Source organism: Polypterus senegalus, chromosome 13, assembly GCF_016835505.1.
Source record: "Polypterus senegalus isolate Bchr_013 chromosome 13, ASM1683550v1, whole genome shotgun sequence".
Taxonomy (NCBI): domain Eukaryota; kingdom Metazoa; phylum Chordata; class Cladistia; order Polypteriformes; family Polypteridae; genus Polypterus; species Polypterus senegalus.
In genome coordinates this window covers 122712069-122731767 of record NC_053166.1, presented here as the reverse complement: position 1 = coordinate 122731767, position 19699 = coordinate 122712069, and the positions used below count along the sequence as shown (strand labels likewise).

At 36.8% G+C, this 19699-nt stretch overlaps 1 protein-coding gene, 1 long non-coding RNA gene and 2 other non-coding genes across 6 annotated transcripts in view; 1 reads left to right on the top strand and 3 right to left on the bottom strand.

Annotated features, from left to right (window-relative positions):
• Positions 1-664: 664 nt before the first annotated feature.
• On the bottom strand, positions 665-1645 carry LOC120542554. Its single transcript, XR_005636203.1, has 3 exons — positions 1575-1645; positions 1057-1087; positions 665-853 (listed from the first exon to the last, which is right to left on the bottom strand). It is a non-coding gene; the product is annotated as an uncharacterized LOC120542554 (long non-coding RNA).
• On the bottom strand, positions 924-1005 carry LOC120543444. The gene has a single exon (XR_005636343.1). It is a non-coding gene; the product is annotated as a small nucleolar RNA SNORD60 (small nucleolar RNA).
• Positions 1175-1256, bottom strand: LOC120543445. The gene has a single exon (XR_005636344.1). It is a non-coding gene; the product is annotated as a small nucleolar RNA SNORD60 (small nucleolar RNA).
• A 14285-nt stretch (positions 1646-15930) lies between the features above and the next one.
• Positions 15931-19699, top strand: part of traf7 (TNF receptor-associated factor 7) — a 32268-nt gene continuing 28499 nt past the window's right edge. For 2 of the 3 annotated variants that reach the window (XM_039775966.1, XM_039775965.1), the window contains exon 1: positions 15931-16036. The gene's annotated coding sequence lies outside the window, so the exon portion shown is untranslated. The remainder of the gene's footprint in view (positions 16037-19699) is intronic. The other variant, XM_039775967.1, reaches the window with a different exon arrangement.

Below are 19699 nucleotides of genomic sequence, written 5' to 3'. Positions count from 1 at the left end.
TAATAGCAGAATGCTTTGAGAGTCATTTGCTTTGGTGTCCATACAGTTTACGGTCAAGAGAATAAAAACTGCAGTAAAAGGGAATAGGGAAAAAGGACTCCATAACATGCAAGTCACTAAATTTAATTTAAGTCTCATACTGCTCTTAAAGCGGAATAGCACCTACTTAAGATATGAAATTTAATATACCACACTGACACTGATTGGAACCACAAGAGCTTCTTGGGACTATTCCCCCAATTCTAAAGGTACACTAGCAGAGGGTTTTAGTCAATTAATCCTTAAATTATGAAATCCTGAACCAGCAGCATGCGCTTCATGGTTTTATACACCTCTGTCATCATACCAAGCAGCATCAGGCACAGGTCTCTGTAGCTGGTAACATTTTCCAATTAAGCATGGACTGTTAACATGTCTTTGTTCGTTTTCACCGATTTGATAACTAACAAACTGAGAATGGCAATGCAGATAGAATGTAAATTGGAGCCAAGGAATGTGTAGGGAATATCTTACACAGCTGAACAAGTAGAACTGCAGTTGGCTTGCAGATTTATAATTGTAACCACTTCCAGGTTTACCACTAGTACTAAATCTGGGACATCCTTAGACATGCGGTCCATATTTGCTTCGTCTTTTGCAAACAGCAGAAATAAAGCAGAAATGATCCACTGAAAAAAGACTTTATTCAAAGAAATGAAAAATACATAAATGACTTACAAAACCACCAAGATTTTATGTAAATGATAAACCCACTTGGATTGATTACAGTGATGCGGGCACTTTATTTACAGCCATACAGGTGAACCAGGCCAAACGACGCTTCAAACTTCCAAACCCACTGGCAGTCCAACACCTAAAAAAAGGAAAGGCTAAGGTTAACCGTGAGAAAGAGATGCGGAATGCAGGTTAACTTGCGGTCAAATATGCCTCAGATAGATAATTTAATCAAAATGTTTGCAAAGCAACGCTCATTCGAGGTGTCAGAAATTAAGCTCATCACTGGCAAGCACCCCCATCCCAATCTACTATTTGGAGTAAGAATTAGCAGTCACATACCTTGTGCTTGTGGTGCTGCCTTGTTGAGCGTCTAAAAAATACAAAAAAGAAAAAAAAAAACACATTGATTAGGTATGTCATGCACAACGAAATCGGGAGATAATCAAAACCCAGTCGCAAGCTTCAGTTTGTTCAAGTAGAATCATCGGGCCATGCGGCCTCATACGAGGTGTCAGAAATTACAAAAATCATCAATAGCTCGCATTTTACTTGCACATGGGCCTTGGGAGATCTTGGGAAGTCGAAGCTCCGGTGACCGAAAACACATTTAAGTGTGCTTCACACTTTATTTTCAAGTCAGTCGGGCGCAGGCACACGAGAGATAATCTCTGCCACAAACAGTAACTTAGAAGATCGAGGAAAAAACACCGCGAAGCAACGTGCTTTGCGTCCTTTGATTTACTGACCCAGCCGCCACGTGGGAAACTGGAATCTTGCAGCAGACTAACTCGTTGATTGCTATTGACATGAGAAAATCAAGAACCTAAATATGTTTTTTATAAATATTTAAGAAATACCTGAAATGTTCCACGACCACTGGAAATCACTCCTCCCTCACAAAGCAGCCACGAGCGAAAGACCGAAAATGGTCGCTTACGAGTTTTTTAAAGGACAGCCCATGATTTTCATTGGCCGGTGAGTGTGTCTGACGTTATAGTGCTTACCCTATTGGACGTTTCGAAAATCAGTGAGGACGCATGCGTTGAACTGTATACGTCTATGAAATTAACAGATGCATGTGGCAACAGCATGGCGGTTTTACTTCTCTTTCTTACAAATGAAGGCAACCAATGTCAAAATAATTATGAAACAAATGATAAATAAGAAAAAATTACCACAAAAATAGTTTTAAGCACTTTTCTAGAAGAGACTAATAATACCTTGAATCCTGTGCGGTTAGTTCATAGCTAACATTTTTTAGGTAAGTCATCAAGTGCTCCTGGGTCTCTGGTTCTGGCATAATCAGCTTGTTCCGGATTCCAGTGCACCCCATGTGAAAGATGTGGTAATTTACACTGAATTTTTCACTATCCAATTTATTACTCTTTATTGTTATAATGATTCGGTCATTAGTATTTTTAAAGATGCAAATCATGTCATGGCATTTGGGAAACTTACGCCTCACTATTTTGTTGGTAGTAGTGAATAACTTCACCCATTTTTTCAGTTATATCAGATATTTTACAGTCACCGTGAGACAGAAATTTTTGTGTAGGCAGTGCAGTTATATCAGATATTTTACAGACACCGTCATCTTTGTGTAAGGAGTACCGAATTTAGACTTGGTGAGGCCCTAAGAACTTTAGAAATATCAAGGTATTTAAAGTGAAAAATACAAAGAATTATCTAATAAATATATTTACTGATTACATATGTAAAACTACAAAACATAAAAAGCCACATAAAATTCAAAAAGCTAAAAGGAAACTTTTCCGACTTTCTGTAAGGCCCTGGTGGATTGCGAGGCCCTAAACTACTGCTTGTTTAGCCTATGTCTAAATCCTGCACTACGTGCTGAGTGCTTTCAAAAGTAATTATGCCGATTTTTGATTTTTGTTTTAACTTTCTCGTATACGAAGCATAGGGAAAGTATTGTAATCATCCAAAGATTCGATGTCGAGATCTTGATGAATCTCAACGTTTTAGACCTATACCCAAGTTTCTCGTATACGAAATATAGGGAAGTACTGGAATCCTCCAAAAATTCCGTTTCCAAATTTTAATGAATCTCTACGTTTTATGCCTCCCTGAGTCCGAAAATACTATTTTTGGAATTACGTGTGTGTGTGTGTGTGTGTGTGTAAACACAATAACCTGACTACGCTTTCACTTATGTCAGCCAAATTTTGCATGCAAGTATTAGATACAAAGCGTAGATTTCTATCAACTTTTTATTCCATTGTAAATGAGCAGCTAATACCTATTAGGGTACTGGTACTTGGACATGACATTGACTTTTGACATGTACTCTAATAACGTATAAGTCGTGTTACTAAATTTTTATTTTTCATACAATTTTATTTCAAAGCATGTCGTCAATTTTTAAGTTTTGTCTAAACAACAGTGTACAGATTAAGTTTGGCAACAGTTTAGATCGAGTTCATATCATAGGCTCATAGCAAGTAGCGAGCCGCGTACTCATCACAAATTTTAAGAAAATTACAATGAATAATGGGCCGAGTAGGTTGACCTCGTCACTTCACTCGTTGGATGCCCGGGCAGGTTTTGAGACCCGATCCGCTCCTGCTTTACTTTTATAATAATTGTTCAATATATTATTCATTTGATTTTATTTGTCGTTGATGATTAATTAATCATTGATATAAAAATATATTCATTGTCTTGCTGTTTACTTCTCAAATATCCATCCCCATATCTGAGTATACGATAAAGTCTAGAGGAAACCACTCCCGATTTTTCCTATATTTTCTTCAGGTACTTTTTTCTCCAAGTGCCAAATCCATTGGCTTCCTCTCTGCTATCACAACATTTAAGTGTCGTACTACCATGTTGCACCCTATGTAATCATTTCAGTTCATGCTTGGTTGGCTCTTTTTTAGTCAACACTCGAAAACTTATGTATACATCTGAACTTTTCATTCTTGACGAACAGCCACGTATTACGCTCTGTCTACTGTCCCCAGATTTGGCCAGTTTTACTGGCCGATAGATCGGAGCAACTGGGCTCATAGCAACACGAGCCCTTTTGACATATCAGTTTGTATGGTATTCGAGTATTTTTGCAATAACTGTATGCCTCTTTATTTGTATTGATAGTGAGCTGACACTGAAGCAACTGAAAACTGGGTGTAAGCCACACTAAAAACGTTCCAAAGCACTTATTTAATTTTTTGTAATTATAATTATAATTTATTAGTGATCAGCGCACCTGTCCCCTGAATTCGGCGGCCTGCGTTCGAATCCTATATATGTATATGGGTTTTGCACGTTCTAAAACGAGAGATTTCCTCAGAAAGCAGAAATATGTGTGCTGGACAACTGTGTGTCTGGTGCGGTATACCAGTCCAAGGCCAGTTCCGTCTTTGAAAGTTAAATTTATGGTAATGAAACACTTTTGTACTCCTCGACCTCGATCCTAAACTGAATTGGGCGCCTTCGATGAAGGATGGAGAGCATATTTCGCACGTGAATTTCCTCACATAGTCGTTTATTACGTTAAAACTTACATTCAGACAGCTAAACATTTAAGCTGTAATGTATTGCTGACACCTATTGGCTCGAGTGTGCAACAACAATAGCTGGGGCGTTTTTCGGTCCCGCTTTTTCCAAGTCTTATTCGCGGGGTGAAACACGATAATGCTAGAAAACACGTCACCCTCACACATTCCGCACCAGTCAGGAACACCATTAAACTAGCAGACTAACGTCTCCAAGGTGTGGGGGCATCTTGTGCCAAGATTAAGAATAAATGCGAACACGAGGAGAGCAACTACTGACAAAGGAATAGGGATTAGAAATAGACTTAGTTTGCTGGTTTATAGCAGCATATTACTTTGGCACTGTGACAATCCAAAATAAAATTAAGAAAAAATATTTGTCAAGCTGTAAACACGCCAAATAGATTCTAATAATATTTAATAGTCAATTATATTTTGTAAGCCGAGTAGTAGTTAGATAGTAAAAAATCGATATGTAATGGTCCATACAGTACATCCATTAAAATTCCACTTTAGTAACATTGCAGGAAATCACTCGACGGAAGATTTTACTTTACAATAAAACCAACTGCATTGCACAGTAATATACAATCAAGTACATTGACTTATAAATGATCACACACTGATGGACTTCCTAGTTGGGACTAGTTCATTTTTATTAACCGGCTTGGAGGCCAAAGTGATAGAATAATAGAGGCAGGCTTCGTTTCAAAACAATATGCCTCCCTCACACACTAGATGGCAGCATTCCTGGGCTTTGCATCCATTGCCACACCATGAATCAAGCCACTTGTAGTGTAGTGAGGCAGCCCTGCTGGGATCTGTGGTTCCACCAGAGGGTGCTACAGGGAGTTGTGCTCCCTACTTTAGAGAACTTCCAATCGACCTGGAAGTACTTTTGTCAGACTATGGTGCGTTGCCGAAAGTACTAACGGGTCAAAGATAAAAGAAACCACTTGACCTCGTGGGAGCTGGGAGGAAAAGGACAACACTTTAGGGAGGAAGTCGGAGTCTGAAGAAGAGCTAGAGAAAGAAGAGAAATCCTGGTTGTTGTTGTGATTGTCATTGTTAAAGAAAGTATTGAGGATAATAAATATCCTGTATTTGACCCCATGACTGTATGTATGTCACTTGTGTCTGGGGTTTGGGGCTTTGTGGCACCCCCAGTCTTCCACAGTACACAAATATAGAGTAAAATGAACAGGAAATTGAATGAAGTGAACAGCCTAAACACTATTTAATTTGAAACTAAAAAAATGGGTCAAATGAAGTAATCTTGAAGGTCAGATCTGGGGTCCTCTCAAAAACTTCAGAGCTAAATGCCAAAGGTCACCTCCAAACGATGCCACAGTCCTTCACTAAACTTCTATTTATGTGGAAGTAAAATAAATACATGACAATACTTTAATACTGATCTTCTGACTGGCATTGTCCATATGTGGCTATTTTCTAACAAACTGCCACACTTTCTTGTCTCATTCATTTCAACCGCTTCAATTGCAACAGCTACACTGAACTGTCTGATGTAAACATCCACACTAAAATAGTTTTTGATAGACTGATGTTGGAGAAACATTCATCTATATGCATTTGCATGAGATAATTCATTAAAAGACAATATGAAAATTTGCACCATACTGTCGAATAGTACAGGAAACACAAATGTATTTGTATGTCATCATAGATGAAGTCATGTACCAAATTAATAACATTCATCTTCTTGATCAAGAGACAGCACAGATCTGGTTACAGATTCGGAGTCTAAAGTTCAAATCTAACTCTGTGGAGTAGGCATGTCCTCCAGTGTCTGCATGGGTTCTCCATTGGGGTATTGTGATTTTTCCACAAAACACAAATAATGTGTGAGGAAGTATTAGTATAATTTGATTCGCCAAACCACATATTTTATAGAAGTTACTGTGATTGATACCGTATTTTATATTTGCAAAAACAGAGAAACCAATTATCCACATTTATAGTTTTGTAATTATAAAATGTTCACAGTAAATAATTTTATACATTGGTGGGTGGGAGAGGTAGTGGACAACTTTAGATTTCTAAACAATGTCTTTTTCAACACTTTACTGTAATTACAAAAGGCCAACACACTCTTTATGGTCAAAGAGGCTCAATCGGCTTGCTGTTTCTATACAAGGTGGTTATAGAAGTTCAGATTGGCTGTTTTCTTTGAAGGTCTATTGGTGAAAGTGTTTGACCTTCTCTCTTCCACACTGTCTAGTATGGCAATCCCTCTACCCTGGATAAGAAATGTACTGCTTTCAAATCATTTCACATCACTTCCCAAATATGAAATCCTCTTTACAGATTAAAATGAAAAACTCTCTATTCATTTTATAAGCAAGCAGAACTATCAATTTTTATACTTGATTTTATCATCTTGAACTTAACACTTTTTTGTAATAGTATATTGGTTACAAAGTTTTATTTGACTTCATGAAGTCCACTTACAGGCAGTTGGCTTTGATATGGCAATAAAGTGGAGTATAAAGTTTTGTTTTTTAGATACATTCCAAACATATTTGGCTGTTGAGCATTCATCTGATCTATAGTGGAGAAGATGGTGACAAGAAGATACAGAGCTAAGCAAGGGGCCGGGAAAGTGGAGGGAATGGATAACTAAAATTGACTTGAAGGCAACACCAGTATGGATTCAACAGGTTGTTATATGAGGAGATAAAGTGTAAGAACAATTGCTTCCTCTTTGCTGGGAGAATGTGAGAACCAGCTTTAAGAATGAGCTTAGCTTCTTGTATCTTCCTTCAATAGATGGCTACGGATCCCTTGTTTAGCAAAGACAGAGATCAGAGTAGTATATATTCATCACATACTAACTCATGACTCACATTTTCTGCTTTGTATCCTACTTTAACCACTACTCTTCCTAGATTATGGAAGATATCACAATGGGTTAAAGCCAATAGCACCAGTTGTGAAAAATATAAAGTCAGACAAATGGCATCAATTGTGACAGATATAAAGTCAATCATATGCTTTTGTCACAATTACTGTATGTATGTACACTCTTATTTCATATTAGGTGATTGCATGCAACTGAAGGGTTGGAGATTTAGATTTAATCTACTGTACATCAGAAGAATGCTGCCTCGGATAATTCTGAATGACTTAAAGATGTGCAAGTTAGGATAATTGGTCAATAAATTCCTCTTTTTGTAATGTAGGTGTGTGCATAAATGGACCCAGCAATGGACCACTGCTGATGGAATAGGCTCCCAGTAAACTTTAATTGGTTTAGGTGGGTTCATGAATGTTAGGTTATTCAGAATGACCCAGAGTCTCCAGCAAAGTTATTATAGTTAACGAAAACTAAAATCAAAACTGAAACTATTATTAAAAAAACATTTTCGTAAACTGAAATAAAATAATTAACAAAACCGAAATGAAAAACTAAAACTAAACTATTAAAGTAGCTGGAAAGCTAACTGAAATAAAATAATAATTTACTAAAATATTTTTAGTTTTAGAATGAATATTTTTGCAGTTAATCTTTAACCCTTGTAAGTTTTAACTCTAAAACAGAAAGTCATCCACCACGAGCCGCCCGCATATACTGTATTCAAACAGTGAACGTTGGCTGGTGACGGAGGGCGGTTGTTCACACAGCATTTGCGGTGACAGAGCAAGCTGAGTGCGGGTGCGTAAAGCGTGACAAATAGAAAGAGATTTGCGTGCCGCCTTTCTTTGTACTTGTTGTATATCAAGATGTAATCTTGACGTTATAGACTAACCAGTGTCCGACAATACTGTTTTTTTGGAATTGTGTACGCGCGTGCGTGTGTGTGTAAACACGATAACTCACAAAAACGCAACTAGATAGATGGATGAAATTCGACATGTGTTTGTTACACCACAATTATAGATCTGTATTAACTTCTGGGCCAAATCCATCACTCGGAAGTGGTACTTTACCTGAACACATACTCGATTTCTTTTATTTATAGGCCTACAGCTACAGGGTCCAATTTATTCAACTTTACTTTTATAATAATTGTTCAATATATTATTAATTTGATTTGTCGTTGATGGTTCCTTAATGAACATAATATAAAAATATAATCATTGTCTTGCGGTTTACTCCTCAAATATCCATCCCCATATCTATACTAATAAAAGGCAAAGCCCTCACTCACTCACTCACTCACTCACTCACTCACTCATCACTAATTCTCCAACTTCCCGTGTAGGTAGAAGGCTGAAATTTGGCAGGCTTATTCCTTACAGCTTACTTACAAAAGTTGGGCAGGTTTCATTTCGAAATTCTACGCGTAAGGGTCATAACTGGAACCTATTTTTCTACATATAATGTAATGGAGTTGAGTTAGAGATGGCCGTGGGGGGCGGAGTTTCGTGTGACATCATCACGCCTCCTACGTAAGTACGTAGAGAACAAGGAAGAACTCCAAACAGCGATGAGCACAAAACGCCATTTCACAATTGAGAAGGCAGAAAAACATTATGAAGCAAATGATGCATACAAGCATATTCATAAGTACAGCTACTGCGGAAACAAAGCACGGCGTGAACCGTAAGTTTATATTAAATTAAGTTCATAGACAGGCTGCCACTAGCGTTTGTAATTTAGTGCCTGCCCATATAAGGCCGTCCATCAGCGGCAATCCAATACAAACACTGCCGCTAAATATTCACGTGTGAAGGACTGTGCTTATGCAGAGGAAGATGAGATGGTCAGGGTGGTGTTTGGCACAAACTCATTGAAACTGCGAAAGAAACTTTTAAGTGCCGGGTCTTAGCTGACATTACACGAGATGGCACCAGCACAGCTGGGAACCTTCGATGCAAGAACACCAAGCGGCTCACGTGAACTGACGCAGTGCACAGACAAAAAGCAACAGTTCCAAAGAGTGCTGAACAAAAACCGAATTACTCAATTGAGAAGGCAGCAGAAAAATATGACGCGTCTGATACATACAATCATATTCATAAGTGCGCTACTGCGGAAACAAAGCACATGGTGGAAAAAGTGAATGTCCCGCTAAAGGAAGACAGTGTAAAAAAAAAACCGTGCATGCAGTTTGTCACATCTCAGATAAAGAGGAAGACGAGCTGTTTATTGATGCAGTAAGAAACTAATCGATGAATGAAACCTCTTATATATATATATATATACCCGCGTATCGCAGTGGAGAAGTAGAAGTTATGAAAAAGAAAAGGGAACATTTTAAAAATAACTTAACATGATTGTCAATATACAGTAATTGTTTTGTGAGTGTTATTGAATGTTGCTGTCATCAAGGATTTGATTATCATTATTTGTTTCAATCAGGGTCGTATTTGTACGATGTGTTGTGTTCAAGTTACATTCCGTGTTTGTCAATCGTTGTAAAGATAAGAGGTTCGAATACCGAAATTCGAGGTTCGATTCCAGAGAGGGGATGCACTGAGTATGTACGCGCGCTACCCGATTCATTTTACCTTCGCATCTCCTTGGTTTTGGACGTATGAAAAAATATTCGGTTAACTCAGAATCATGTTACGTTATTTTTAAAATGTTTCCCTTTATTAGCACAAGCACAGCTGAGAAGCTTCCATGCATGTACTCCATAACGCGTTAAAAATAACGCATTTAATCACACTTTCAATTCCAAGCAAACGGGAACTTTTGTCAATGCATGATTTCCTGGTACATCCATTACACTGATGCACACATCACAGCTACAAAAATGTTGGAGTCGGAATAAAGCGCGTTCCTACGACTGATCATTTCGACTACCCGAGTAAGCCTTGATAAAAGCATGGTTTTGTGCACACTGAAAAGCAAGCAAAATTAGATGCATTACAGAAAGCGGACTTTGTGGCTCTTACTGGGGATCATTGGACTTCCGTGACCGTTAGTAATTCTAATTACATCTAATTATAAAATGTTCAATGATCACACTGTTTTAGTCTAATGTACAAAATAATTTTGGCTAATGTTACTCAGAGTTTAAAGATTAAGTTGGTCAAATTACCTTTTATGTTTCGGACTTATTTTTTTAAGAAGAAAAACTGCACTTTAAATAATAATAACCAAAATTTCAACATAAAGACAATACCATTCTGAAAATGTACTTAAAGTACTTAAACTACCACTTTATTTTAAGTCTGCCCAATTTTAACCAGGGATGATATTTTTGTTTCTGTTTTGAATTCAAATGCAGTTTAAAGGCTTTTTTCAGAAATTAAAACAGCCTCAGTTTACAATATTCATGTCCATGCCTATTATTTGATTCTGTCACCCACTAAAACCCTTTTAAATAAAAAAAAAACATTTGCGATTTGGGGCAAATTCGTGTCGATTACATACGATTAATCAAGATTAATTCTTACACAGCCTCTAATTAATTGGATTAATTTTTTTAATAGAGTCCCACCCCTAATATATATATATATGTGGATATATATGTAGATTTGTATATATATGTGTATATACAGTATATATGTAGATATGTATATGTGTATATACAGTATGTATATGTGTGTGTGTGTATATATACAGTATGTGTATATATGTATATATATGTGTATATATATATATATATTTATATATATGTATATATATGTTTATATATGTGTCTGTGTATATATATATATATATATATATATATATATATATATATATGCCAGCAACACTCATGACAATGACAAAACAATTACATTGTCAATCATGTTACGTTATTATTAAAATGTTTCCTTTTCTTTTTACTTCTCGCTGCCAATCGCAGGTATTTTGCTATATATATATATATATATATATATACAGATATATATAAATATATATATATAAATAGATAGATATGACAACAACACCCATATCAATGACAAAACAATTACATTAACAATCATCTTACGTTATTTTTAAAATGTTTGCTTTTCTTTTTCATAACTTCTTTAACACACTACTTCTCCGCTGCGAAGCGCGGGTATTCTGCTAGTCTGAGTATATAAGAAAGTCGAGGGAAGACCACCCCCGGTTTTTGAAAATAAAACGGCACTGATCGAGAGACTGACTAGGTTATTATACAAGATCAACATATTGTTGCTGATCAATCACTTTACCTTTGTATCGTTTCATTGTTAAACGATGTTTTTAAAGCAAGAGAGTCTGACAAGTGATGAAAAACTAAACATACTAATGGGCTTTTGTATTTATTCCATATTTATTAATTTATCTTTATTAGTTCATATTCACAAGTCAAAATACCTGATATTGTGAAAGTAATCCATTAGCAGAATTATATTTTAAAATATTTGTCTCCCTTTTTTCGATGTTTTTCTCACTCTCTCAAAATAGATACTTAAAATATCATATTCTTTTTGTTCTTAACATCAGCCTTATCATACATATTGCATACCAGGGATTTTTCCTGCCTTGCTTCCAAACCTGCTGCAATAGACTCCAGGTTACCTGCGATTCTGCTCTGGATAAACAATGTTGTTCTTAATCTCAGACGCTGTCTCTGTTGTTTTGTGCCTGTCCATACTCTTATTAGCTGCTCTTGCCCTGCTCATTATGGGTTTACTGTTCTTATGGTGGGTTATTCAAGACTCACCACCCCTAACCTTGACATTACATGCTTGTTGTTCTTTGTTTCTCTCAATACAGCTAGGTGGGGTCTGCACACTGATTCTATGTCTAAGAGCCCTGTTCCTCCTAAGCCCCTGGGATTTTCATGAGAAAATATTAAAAAAATTATAAACTTTTGTAAAATTATTCATATTCAGTGTCTAGTTTTGATTATGCTTGTTTTAATCAGACAAAAGCAAAACCAGATAGTAAACCAGGCAGTGTAGTCAGCTTCCACTAACATTAAACTCATATCCAGATCTGTTAAGTATACAATTCTGTCCGATTGTGACACAAAACTAACTCCGTAGGCGCTGTTGTGGCAAAACATTCATCATCAGAAGGCTTTTTACCTAGAAATAAAGGCTATTAGGACTCGGGATGACAGACAGAGTTTCAAAGCTTTATTGCAATAAATCAACACAAAAAATAACAAGGACTCAATCCAATACGGCCAAATTGAGCTGAGCCCTGAATATTGCACCAATCAAAGTTTTTATAACAATGTCTTATCATTTTAACCTTGTTCGATTAGCTCATTCTGCACCTGGCCATTCTGTCTATTGTTCACTCCAGTTTCTGTTTTTCCTATTCTTGATTGATTCATCAACTAGGCAGATGTTCTTTATTCCATATTTGGTCTTTCATGGTGTCACTTCCTTTTCTATCCTTTCATGCTATATTTGTGGCCTAAAGCTAAGCTTTAATTAAAAAGAAATATAGTATATGCTTTCATTTAATCATTGCTTGGCATGCTTGATTTGTCTTAATTTCTACACTAAAGTTAATTTCTAATATATTCTTCTAATATTTTTGCTAATGCCTGAATTTACTAAGATTTTCTCTTCATGCATTACATCAGTGTGACCTTGCTTACAGCAAAAGCCTTTTGTTTTCTTTCTGCTGTTATTCCAATCCAGGTGGTTTCTTTACGTGCCTCACAGAGCCATCTTCTGTCTGAGGTATCGTTTCCTTAGCTTCCTAGCCTTGAACACAGGTGTTCTCAAACTCTTATCCTGTTCTAAGTTGGTTTCTGTACTTCAATCTCTGTTCTTTTTTTCCTGAATGTTCTCTAGTAATTTCTGCTGTAAGCTTAAAAATAATGCAATATAATTGATTTTTAGTTAGCTATTTGCTTTCCCTATCTTATTTGCTTAACATTCTAATTTATGCTTAATCTAATGTTTTATAAGCTTTTAATTACTTTTTATGGCTCTTTATGTTAATTTGCTATTCTCTATGCTAATATAAAAATGTTTCCTTCTACAGCGCTCCACGCAATAATCACTAAAACTAAAACGGAAACTAATATATATATATATAAAAATAAAATAGAAATGTCTTTGCGAAATAAAAACTAAACTAAAACTAAAAGTACATGATGAAGGAAAACTAAAACTAAACTGAATTTCCAAGTAAGGTCAGAAAAAATATAGAAATAAAAACTAATATAAAAAGGCAAAACTATAATAACCTTGGTCTCCAGAGGCATTTTTATTTTTTTACCTACAGCTTTGTCAAATACAATTTTTGTTTTCCTTTCTTCTGTTACAACTTGATACCCCATGATAGCTTAAGTTCAATTTTCATAAGTTTTACCAGTTTTTTTTTTTTTTTTTTTGTAGAATGACATTTTTATAGGTGTTTATTTTATGTATGGTTTATGTTCTGTGTGGTTAATAATTCCTCTCCTGCCACCTATTTGTGAATCTGCTTTATATAAATACATGTATGCAAGTACACTTAAACTTGGTTTCCAGGATTGGTTTCTACCTTGCATCCTGTGACCCTGAACTACTGTATAGGGTGGTCCAGATCTAATTATGCAATTTTCATTATGCTATAACTTACTAAGTTTATTACATAGAAAATCACCCGAAAAATCCCGGACCATCAAGAAGCGTGCAAACTGACGACATGAAGAATCGTCTTCACACCGAACTGGAATTGTCCCTGCATAAATCAAAGTCATCCAGGTTATCTGCATTTGCATAATTAGATCTGGACCACCCAGTAGATTACATAGGTAGAATAATAAAACGATGAATGGGTGGAGGAGCATATTGCAACAGCACTGACAAGTTGCATCAGCCAGGGATGAATCACCCATAGTATGAGCTGGCATTTCACCAAGCAAACAAGCAGCTTTAGATGCAGCAGCAGAACCACCTATAAGCACAGCAATGCTTCAGTTTTGCCAATAGTATTCTAACTAATGCAGCAAAGCCGAGCAGTCATTTTAAAGTTAGCACGTGTAAAGTAAAAGAAAAAAAAATGCTTGAAACTGTCTGCCTGTTAAACTGGGACATCCTGACTTCATTTGTACCAGCATATTTAATTTAAAAAATGAGATCATATGTAATATTTAACTTTGTGCTTTGTTCTATAATAGGTTGAATACAAGAACTCTTATTCTGTAAACAAATGTTTAAACTAGACTTTTAATTATTATTTTGGCAACTTTTGATGTTACTTTATGGCAGAGGGGTATTGCTAGAATGTACATTTTATCTGATTGGTCACTGGTAGGACTTAAATATTTACTAGCTACTATATTTAAATGAACCCTAGTGATAAAGGTTCCACCATTTGGTGTAAATAAAGTCTTTGTATTTCAGATACACTGATGACTTAAATCTTTTTTTTTTTTATTTACTAAGTTATAACTAAGGGTTTTCCACAACATAAGCTACTGAAAAGAGCCATCCATGTAAAGACAAAAAGGACCACTCTGGCACCTTGTGCCAGTACTACATAGGTGTCAAATGAATTGAAGACCTACTTACTGATTTTAGCAACTGCCGAGTACCAAGGAGACTGCAATGGAACTGTTTGGCCCTTCTGAGGAGTTGCTGGAGAATCTTAAGACTGAGAGCCAGGATCTGGTATGCCATTTGCACCATCAGTACATGACATACGGCAGCTGAGAGACTGTTACCTCTGCAGCTCCACAAATTATTCTCCATCTGCTAAGGTCAATTGGCCTGGGTGCACAAATGCCAGTGGTGTTTCCAGAGGATGAAGCTGGGAAAAAATGTAGCAGATCAAGATGCCACTGACACCATGACAGCCATGTGAAGCATGGCCAATGGTAAAATTGCACAAGAAAGGATGAGGCTGATTGCAGAGGCGTTACAGAGTAGAAATGCAGGGCGAGATCCAGACCTGGAACGGTGTCTGTAGCATCAGTTCAGTGAAGGAAAACAGTTGGTACATCTGCTGCTCCAGACATAGTTTGCCTGCTCACTTGTAATCAACAAATTACTACACAAGTGCAGTGTTTAACACTTCTGCTAAACCACATGACAACACAGCATCCAACATATCTACTGCACCACCTAACAGTGAAGGGTTCAAGATCCCTGCTGATGTGCTTTTGTCATCATAAACACAAATGTAGCAGAAACAAAGGCCACCCTGCCATTTCATAGAATTCTGTGCCATTTCAAGAAGTTGGAAGTGGTTGCTGGGGGTAGCAACTTTGAAGGGAGGGCTATGTTACAGTGCTGACAAGTTACATCAGCTGGAATTACTCACCTATAGTATGAGCTGCAATTCCATCATGCAAATTGTCAGCTTCAGAGCCAGCGGCAGGAGAGCCTACAAAGACAGCAAGCCTGCAATAGTGCAAACAGAATTCCATCTAGTGCGGCAGCTGCAAGCAGCCCTTTAAAGAATAGGGATTCATTTTAAAAAGCAATGTAAACAGCAAAAGGATCTATTCTGGCACTCAACACTCATGCTACTCTGGAGAAAATGGGTGGATAAATTGAAGTGCAATCAAACAGGTCTATAAAAACTGCAATTTAAAAAACTGAATACTTCATCTGTTTTAATTTCCTTGCCATTCCCTTGTCTGTATGTGTACACATTTTTTCCAACTTATGTCAGTTAATATTATAAATACACAAATTCCTCGGGATATTTGACCAATAAGAAATCTAAGTGCAAAATAGTCTGTCTGATTTTGAACCTATCACGAAAGAGCAGGAGGCGGGGAAATTCCCCAAACACGCCCGGATTCTGGCACTTGTAGTCCAAAACACCGTATCGCCTTCAAAAAGACAATTTATCCTCCATCAGAAGTACTACATTTCCCATAATTCAGAGCACGTTCGTCTACTTCCTGGAGAGCTGGCTGCTGACAAGGGAGAAAGATGTGAAATCAAAAAAGCGTCTATGAAATTTGGCAGAGCTGGTAAGAACTTCGACAGTCTTTTAAATCATGTTTTATTTTTATTTTAGCTCACGTTCTAGAGTAGTGCGTTGCCGACTTCAGTGGCTTCCTGTTGCGCCATCGAGTCCTCCGCTAGACTCGCTCAGTCTCTCTCTCTGGCTGTCGCCCTCCCCCTCTGGCGCTCGTACGCACCATGTGTTCGGTACACAGTAGCATTAAATACTCTCGCAAGTGGTCGCATTTGGTTTCACTAATTTTAAAATGCTACCTCTTGAATTAAGCGTGTGTAATAATTTGTAGGGCGCTATACTTGAGGGTTTATGGCATCAAGGTAGGCCTACAGACATAATACCAGAAGGCACGAACGCCACTTTGCACAGCTTCAGCAGACGTTCTACAAGTGGTGTGTCCGATAAATACACAAGGTCGAGTCCACTTTGCGTGAGGCATCAACAAAAAAACGAGTCCATTCCGAGCAGTGCTGTGACGTCAGGGATTGCGATTTGCCCCCTCCTCGGTGGACGCGGCCTCACGCTGACGGGAAATCAGTTGTTATGCTTCGAGGCGTCCACGTGACAAACAGCAGAGTATGTTGTTTTGATTGGATGTCGATGTGACAAGGTGTCGCCATGGGTCAGAGAGTGGAGTCGCTGTAGTCGAGACGGACAGTGGTGCTATGGTGGTAGCGAGGGTGGGAAACATGTTCGATGATGGGTAGAATCCGTAACCGGAAGAGACAAAAATGGAAAGGTCTAAAACTTATACCGTGCCTGAGAGTTGCGCCTTTGTTTTCTATAGCTTTCCACTATAAACCGACATATGGAATTAAAATAATAACAATATTGTAAAATAACAGTGTTACCCTGCTTTACCAGGGAATTTTAGTATGACGGTGGACCTCAGCTATAGTGGCATCGGTTAATCGGATGATTCAGAAGTGTTATGCAACTGAGTACTTTTGTGTGTGCAATATTTGTATTTTTTGCCTGGCGGTGTAGGTTAGTGGTTAGGGGTTTGGACGTAGGACTTCGAAACCTGTGGTTGTATGTTTAAATCTTGGTACAGACACTGTGTGACCATGAAGCAAGTAACTTCATCTGCCGGTACTCGGAACAAAAAAATAAATTAAACTAATTGCATCTCAAATGCTGTAAGTCGAGTTGGATAAAGGCATTATCCAAATAAGTAATAATAATAATAGGTCACTGGAGCTGCTTATTCCTGAACATATTCATGCATTAGATCAATTCCTGCTTTTTCCTAGTAACTTGGTATTTGTTGATGGTCATTACAAAAGAAAACATTTCAGGAAACTATTCTTTTGAATTAAAACGGGTAATTAATAAAAATAATGTAAATTTTTAATATATATTATTCAATGTTTATGATTTTTTAATTTGTTTTCCTATTCACTCAAGTTTTTCTTTTTGTGTTTTCCATCAGTTTTATATTCAAGTGATTTCAAAGTGTTTATAAGTAATTGTTATGAACATAAAACAAAAAAGTGGGAACCCTTAGAATTATATACACATTGAGTACCTTATTTACTTGTATACTACAGTAAACCAGTGCTAGTGAAAGTTGTGATGGTAAAATGCACCTGTAACAAATGTAGCGAGTGTAATTCATGGATGATGGTGAATAACAGAGGATGGGATTAGCAGAGTTTTAATGCAACTTTTAAGCTAGGTATTCAAAGTCTGCTGTGGCAGTCATGTTCCCATGTTGAACATTTAATATTACTTTGCCACATGTGTGTCTTCTATGCTGGGACAGTTTGAGGATTATTATTATTATTGCTGGATTATTTTGTGCGTTGTAACCTATAATTTTTTTTCTCCCTTTCTCCGAATATTTTTGGCAGATTGGTGTCCTTGCCCTTCACATTGTATTGTATTGTATTGTAATGTCCTGGAGGGACACACTCCTCCGGTCCAGACCCAGGGGTGTTTCAGTATATGCACTGATTATGTCACTTTGTAAGATTTTGTTAGTTTCTGGAATCTGTTTAAGGTGTCATTCACAATGCGTGTTAAAAGTCTCTTTAAGTTTGTACCGCATGTGTTTAGTTGAAATGGCAGATACATTTCAGCTTGCAGGACAGCTTGAAACTGCCAAAAGAAGTGTGCAAGAGGAAGAAACAGCCAAGTTTTGTTTTCATTAGTTTTGCAATATACATTTTATTGTTCTTAATACCAATTGTGCTTTTTATTGTTTTAAAGGTAATCATTTTTAATCTTTTAGATTTTTTTCCAAAAATATATATTATATGTTTTTTTTGACTCTGTGTCCTGGAGGGCTGCAGTGGCTGTAGGTGTTCATGTCAAAATGTTTCATAATAAGAAGCCGTGTCTGATAGTGAAACTGAGTATTTAATTATATGACTTGTTAGTACTTTAATTTTTCCAAGAACAATCTTTATTACATAGATTTTTAATTTTCGGACAAGATTATCCATATATTTTGTGGTTCAAAACAGATTTAGCTGCAGAACTGGTGGTTCCTTTGTCATTTGCACCTCATTATTAACTGATGGCTGGTTAAGAAAACAGACAATTAAAACCAAAATGCAGCTGTTTTAAACTCAAGCAGGCAATTAAGGGTTCTGAATTGTAACAAGTGAATTAACTAAGACTAAGCTCAAAAACCATATTGCTTTAGAAGAGAAAAAATGGTTCCTTATTAAGAAAGTTGCCATATATTTTATTGGTTTGCTGTTATTTGTCCCAGCCTTGATTAACGGCAGAAGGCATGCTAGTCAAACAGCATAGACAACCAAACAAAAGACTATAATAAAAGCAAAACAATAATTCATTACTGCATTTAATTAGAGGAAGGCAGACACTCAAGTGAGCAGATCAGGTCATAACCAGAGTCTAAAAAGGAAAGACAGAGGTCACCACAAATTAAAAGTGTTAGTGAGCAGACAAAAAACGTTTTTTTGTGCACATAACAATGAATCTTTCAACTCTTTCCAGAAAATGTCTAATTTTAGCACAGAGCTGGAGCTTTATTAAGTTTATTCAAACAAATTTCAAAACAAAATACTTGTTATACATTAGAGACAACATCAAATTGTACTTGGTTAAAGCAGTACATATTTCAAGTAGTAAAAGACCGTCACTGTTAAACAACGATTTCACATTTAGTTAGTGCTGCTTATAAAAAGGAATTCTTGTGATTCATTGGTTAGCACTGTTGATGTTCAGCTCCCAGACTATACAGTGTAGACCTGAAAACTAATAATTGTGTGTACTTTTCATGTGTTTTTCCCTCATAGTCCAAAGATGAGCATTTTAGGTGTATTGGACTATTTAAACTGGTCTGCTGCGGTTAGGCTGGCAGTGCCTTACAGTGAGTTGGTGTCTTTTCTGGTGTTGCTTTGTGCATTATGTCCATTTGCTGTTTGGAAAGGTTCAAGCTCCCTACAATTATGTAAGAATAAAATGATTTCAGGAAAAAAAAAGTTTGGAAATTGCAGAATTGTCTGAACCTCAATCATAATTTTAAGAATATGTAGCTTAGATGCAGACATTGGCAATGCCAGCTTCTCATGGCTGTTTAATATGAACACTGGAGTGGCACACTGACTGTGAAAATTTCTCGGTTTGAACATGACATGTTAGGAATATGAGAAGAGACCATTTAAATCTTTCAAGCTTGTCTGGTTAGCCATAATGAATT